This window comes from Oncorhynchus mykiss, chromosome 26 (assembly GCF_013265735.2).
Source record: "Oncorhynchus mykiss isolate Arlee chromosome 26, USDA_OmykA_1.1, whole genome shotgun sequence".
Lineage (NCBI taxonomy): Eukaryota > Metazoa > Chordata > Actinopteri > Salmoniformes > Salmonidae > Oncorhynchus > Oncorhynchus mykiss.
This window is the reverse complement of record NC_048590.1, coordinates 37,854,924-37,861,694: the sequence shown is the minus strand read 5'-3', so window position 1 is coordinate 37,861,694 and position 6,771 is coordinate 37,854,924.

Here is a 6,771-nt window from a genome sequence, read left to right as displayed (position 1 = left end):
GCACACACACACACACACACACACACACACACACACACACACACACACACACACACTGAAATGCAATGGCTGTAGTCTTAGCATGCATAATTAAGGTGCACCTTGTTTGGAGAGAGTGCATGTCACCTCTCAATGTGCACGCCACATCCCCTGAAAGAAGCTTTGAATAATGAAGAGTGTCACCTATGCAAAATACGGGAGGTGAGGAGGCCTGCTTAAGAATGTTTTTGTGTGTGTGTGTGTTTCTGCATGCAGAAATGTGTGTGGCAATGTGTGTGTGTGCCTACGTAATGTCTGTGCACATGTGTGTGTGTGTGGCAAGGTGTGTGTGTGGTAAGGTGTGTGTATGTGGCAAGGTGTGTGTGTAGGAGGAGGGCTCCCTGTCATTTAACATAGCACAGCCAGGACACCCGGCCATATGTGATTGTAGTGAACTGACAGCTGGGCCCCATGCTCCCCTCGCCCCTCTCACCCCTCTCATCGGCCCGCTCTGACTGACGGCTCCTGTCCCAGGGAGCAGGGCGTAAATGGAGACATGGTCTGGGGCATCTGTTGGAGCTGTGTCTTCATCACAGCCTTTGTGCAGCAGCAGGAGCAGCAGCAGCAGCTCTGGACGGGCCCACTAGACTAGAGTAGTAGATGAAGCCTGCTGTTACTGATGCTGTTACTGCCCCTCTTAAATGGAACTTAAATTGTACGTTTCAGCTTCACAGTGCTGGAGTAGTGTTCAAAAGTCTTATTTCTTTGTGAATTGATGTTCAGTTAGTGTTTGTGTTGGTAGTTAATGTCTTATCTTGTTGTTATAGCCTTCATACAGTATTTTTGCAGGGGACCTTTCTAATCCTACACTAGGGAATTAGGATTGATACATGTAGTGTGGGACCTGAGTGTTAGTACAGGGATGAATGGATAGTACAACGCAACACATACACTAAGACAATATGTCACCAGTCATGTCCCTTGTCTCCTGCAGTCAATCTCTCTTCCCTGGGGCCTTGACTGTTCCAAAATGCCTGAATTCTAAATCACAGGCTAGTGATCCCCTGACTGGACAGAACAGGACAGGACAAGATGCCCCCCCCCCCCCCCTCTCTCTGTCTCTCTCTCTCTCCCCCTTCTCTCTTGCTCTCTCTCGCTCTCTTAGAATAGAAAGAGAGAGAAATATTAATTATTTACACCACAAGCTTAAGATGAAACAAACCAGAGGAACAGGAACCCCACCAAACTGAAACCCTTTTGATGCTACAGCGGGCCCACTAGTGCAGTAATTGGTTTTCGGGGTGCAGCACTATTGGGCCCAGAGGCGCAGGAGCAGGCTCCCTGGTGCATCGGGGGGTCCACTGGTGCAGGAGTGCAGCGGTGCAGTAAAGGGGCCCCTTGTAGTTGGAGTGGGCCGCCTGATGGGGGAGAGGCCCTTTGGTGCAGGAGAGGGCCTCATGGTGCAGTAATAGGAACTGGAGTCCATGCTGAAGCTAGTTGAGAGAGGGTCTGTATCTGAGGAACAACAATAGAGACAGGGACAGAGATACAGAGGTAGCTGAATGGTGGCCTCTGCGCTCAGGGGGTAAGTTGGCCATGAATTAGTAAAGTGGAAAAGTAGCTAATCGTGTTCAGGAGCTGGCTGGCTCTCAGCAGCATGTGGAGAGAACCAGAAGTGTTGAACACTGAGCAGAGCAGAGCCAGGTAAGAGCCTGGACAGGACAGGCCAAGACAGGACTCCAGGGAGAACCGCAGGGAGAACCACACCCTCCCACTGGTATAAACAGACCAGAGCTACAGTACATCTATGGCAAAGAGAACATGTAAGGGTTAGTAGTGGTTGACTGTTTTTAGTTTGACCCTAGAATCAAATATTGCATTGGTCAATTCTGACTAGGTGGTAAACTGGACCTATTCACATACACTACCGTTCAAAAGTTTGGGGTCACTTAGAAATGTCCTTGTTGTTGAAAGAAAAGCACATTTTTTTTGTACATAAAAATAACATCAAATTGATCAGAATATACAGTGTAGACATTGTTAATGTTGTAAATGTCTATTGTAGCTGGAAACGGCAGATTTTTTAAATGGAATATCTACATAGGCATACAGAGGCCCATTATCAGCAACCATCACTCCTGTGTTCCAATGGCACATTGTGTTAGCTAATCCAAGTTTATAATTTTAAAAGGCTAATTTATCATTAGCAAACCCTTTTGCAATTATGTTAGCACAGCTGAAAACTAATGTCCTGATTAAAGAAGCAATCAAACTGGCCTTCTTTAGACTAGATTAGTATCTGGAGCATCAGCATTTGTGGGTTCGATTACGGGCTCAAAATGTCCAGAAACAAATAACTTTCTTCTGAAACTAAACTCGTTCTGAGAAATGAAGGCTATTCCATGCGAGAAATTGCCAAGAAACTGAAGAACACGTACAAGCAAAACACCAGTCTCAACGTCAACAGTGAAGAGACGACTCTGGGATGCTGGCCTTCTTGGCAGAGTTGCAAAGAAAAAGCCATATCTCAGACTGGCCAATAAAAATAAAAGATTAAGATGGGCAAAAGAACACAAATATTGCAGAACAAACTGGCTCTAACCAGAATAGGAAGAGGAGTGGGAGGCCCCGGTGCACAACTGAGCAAGAGGACAAGTGCATTAGAGTGTCTAGTTTGAGAAACAGACACCTTTGAGAAACAAACAGTCCTCAACCGGCAGCTTCATTAAATAGTACCCGCAAAACACCAGTCTCATCGTCAACAGTGAAGAAGCAACTCCAGGATGTTGGCCTTCTAGGCAGAGTTCCTCTGTTTTTGCTTATTTTAGTCCCGGTGCTGACTTCTAGTTGAACCAGTATGTGAAAGCAGTGACACACCATATCACAGTAGCAATATTGGCTTACTCATCCTATACTGAGTATCTAAACTCAGCAAAAAATAAATGTATCTTTTTCAGGACCCTGTCTTTCAAAAGATAATTTGTAAAAATCCAAATAACTTCACAGATCTGTTTAAACACTGTTTCCCATGCTTGTTCAATGAACCATAGACAATTAATGAACATGCACCTGTGGAATGGTCGTTAAGACACTAACAGGTTACAGATGGTAGGCAATTAAGGTCACAGTTATAAGGAGGACACTAAAGAGGCCTTTCTACTGACTCTGAAAAACACCAAAAGAAAGATGCCCAGAGTCCCTGCACATTTGTGTGAACATGCCTTAGGCATGCTGCAAGGTGGCATGAGGACTGCCGATGCGGCCAGGGAAATAACTTGCAATGTCCGTACTGTGAGACGTCTAAGACAGCACTACAGGGAGACAGGACGGACAGCTGATCGTCCTCGCAGTGGCAGACCACGTGTAACAACACCTGCACAGGATCAGTACATCCGAACATCACACCTGCGGGACAGGTACAGGATGGCAACAACAACTGCCCGAGTTACACCAGGAACCCACAATCCCTCCATCAGTACTCAGACTGTCCGCAGTAGGCTGAGAGAGGCTGGACTGAGGGCTTGTAGGCCTGTTGTAAGCCAGGTCCTTACCAGACATCACCGGCAACAACGTCAACTATGGTCACAAACCCACCGTCGCTGGACCAGACAGGACTGGCAAAAAGTGCCCTTCACTGACGAGTTGCGGTTTTGTCTGCAGCACTGCAGTATTTATTGCAGCTGGTGGCCACATCAGATACTGACTGTTACTTTTGATTTTGATTCCCCTTTGTTCAGGGACACATTATTCCATTTCTGTTAGTCACATGTCTTTGGAACTTGTTCAGTTTATGTCTCAGTTGTTGAATCTTGTTATGTTCATACAAATATTTACACATGTTAAGTTTGCTGAAAATAAAAGCAGTTGACAGTGAGAGGACGTTTCTTTTTTTGCTCAGTTTATATATTTGTGTTTTTCCTTGTTTTAACCCTGGTGCTAAGTGCTAGCTGTTAACTACCAACCCTGGGGTGTTTACCACTTATTTAATCTCAACCATTTAACGGAGAGACAGGCTCTCCGCTGCCCAGAGGGGCTTGCTGATAAAAATGGAGGATAAATGTTTGTTTTTCTCTTTAACTTGGCCACCAGGGAATGGTAATAACATTAATTAGACATAAGAGCAAACAAGGAAGTTAAAGCAAAGCTAGGCTAATGATCTCTCTCTCTCTTTCTCTCTCTATCTCTCTTGCTCTCTCTCTCACTTCCTCTCCTCTTGTTTAATGCAAAACAACCTGGGTCATTGTCCTAGTCCAAAGAGAGAGCAATAGATGGGGAGAGAGACAAAGAGATTCATGGAGAGAGACAGACAGATCGATAAAGCCATAGCAAAGTTTTAGCATTACCATTCCATTAGCATGCTGTTGTGTGTTAGGCTTGTTGAGAATCAGTGCTGAGCTTAAGGTTCGGTGTGTAGCCGACACCATGGTGAGCCTACCTTGGCTCAGAGGTGAGGTCCCATCTCCTGTCCTCTTTCTGTGATGTTTTGTATCACCATACATACGGGTCATTCCATTAGAGGACACCCTCCCAAGCCCCCCCCCCCCCCCGCCCCGCCCCCAAGCCCCTCCCCACAGACCTGGATGTGATGTGGCAAATATCTTATCTAATTAAGTTATTAGATGCATTTTCATTTGTTAATCACTTAAGTGCTTCCAGGATAACCTGATATCCAAAGGTCTGGTCCCAGTAGCTTCAAATGTCAAAATGCAATTATATGCATGATTAGCTTGACCCGTTTCCAGAGCCCCCTACTCTCTCCCTCCGTTCTCCCCCCCTTTGCCTCCCTGCGTCTCCCTCCACTGCTTCCCTACGCCTCCATCTCCCCTCCACCTCCCCTCCACCTCTCTGGCCAGAAAAGCTGACAACTGCTGGCATGTTTATTTTGATGAGATTAGGTGTGGAGGAGGTAGGTTAGGCGTGAACAGCAGGGCACGGCACCCCCATCTGGCCAACAATGGAACTAACAACTAACCGCCAGCAAATAGAAGGAGCGGGGGATCGAGGGAGGGAGGGAGGGAGGGAGGGAGGGAGGGAGGGAGGGAGGGAGGGAGCGCAGAATAAGCGCAGGTGAAGAGGAGAGATTCAGACTCTCTCTCTCTAATGTCGCCTCAGGAGCTAAAAAATAAATATGTGGGGGGAAAAAAGAATAAAACAATTTATGCTGCTTAAAGGATAATATGATCAGGACTTTTTAATCAAATCATCTTGATCCGGGGCGGGCAGGGCTTTACTTTGTGGTTAGCGCTTAGCGTAGCAGCAATCCGCTCTAATCTGATTGTGTGGAAGATAAGACTAAGGCTTTAGCCCCTCTGTTGTTGCTACGCTGATTAGGGCCACTGTGGCACTCAGGGCACAGTTGGGCTACACATACAAAATACACATCCACGAAACACAGGTTTGCCCGCAGACACTCACACTCACACATACACATGTACGCAATCACACAGACACACACACAGGCATGTACATACGCTCGCTCGCACATGCAAATGAACCGATACACACACAAATGATCACACATTCACAAACATTTCCATACACATAGAACACTATGTTTTATATATCTACATACTTTGAATTTCTATACCTAGAACAAGTAAGAGTACCTCACCATTAAACAGATGGGACAAGGGGTTTATTTAAACAGGACTTTTACCATTACGTTTCCCTTTTACTGAAAAGCCACAATGCTTTTCTATTATTTTCTTTGGTCTATATTTGGGACAGTTATTTAAAGTTGCTAAAGCAAGTTCTTCAGCAGAGAAGTGCAAATGCAGTCCGTCTGCCAAGCAGCCATGCTGCAACTGCTTTGTCCCTGTGTGGGGTGGTCTGGCTAGAGTACAATAGAGAAATACACATCTACACACACTCTTACGTAAACAAATGTAGTCACGCACACTACAAAAATGTTCCTATTGCTGGTGTCTCATGTCTTACACAATTCCTATGAACATGGCCTGCTTGTCTTAATTGGTACGGATCTATGTTTGTAGTTAATGGTATTGAAAAAGAATAACAGAGGAAGTGTGCATTTTGGCTAAGGCAGGAGAAGGATGGAGGACAGGGATGTATGGAGACTACGTGTCTCCAGAGACAGTGACTGGTCCCTGGGTAGCCCATTAGAGCACCCCACTAGTTTTATCTTTCCCATGCTGGGATGGTGAAACCATGCTATGAAGAATATTCATGTACACGCTTGCACACAGGTATACATGCACAGGGACAAATGTGTCACTCTCTGTTTGTCTGTTGGGCTGGGCATTATAGACCAAATTAAAGGGCCTCTCTCTCCCACAGGAAAGCCTTCAGAGGTGTCTAAAGGCCAACAGACGTTTTACAGTGACAGACTAAAGAGAGAGAAAGGGGCGCTTGACCTCTGATTAAGCTATTTTCACCCACTCCTCAAAGGGACCACCTGGAAAAGCAATGCCCCACCACCGATGGGTAGTTAGAGTACTGTATGACCACCACATTCACCTCTCAGTCCCTCATTAGAACAGCCCCTCATATGAGCACTGTTGAGTGGATACTCATCTGCTAAGCGAATCAATATACAGTAGGAGTTGAATTATGGCTTTTCATTTCACACTCTGTTTGAAGGACAGTCTCAAATGTTTTGCATGTCAGAAATGCACATATTCAAACAGATAGTACTGCTGTTATAATGACAGCTCCCTAAAGTTATATTACAACAGACACTCTTATCCAAAGTGACTTACACAAATGTTCTGTTGCGGACTGCACTAGCATTGAATAGTCCCCGCGATATGCAACTTTTCAGGGAAGTCAGGA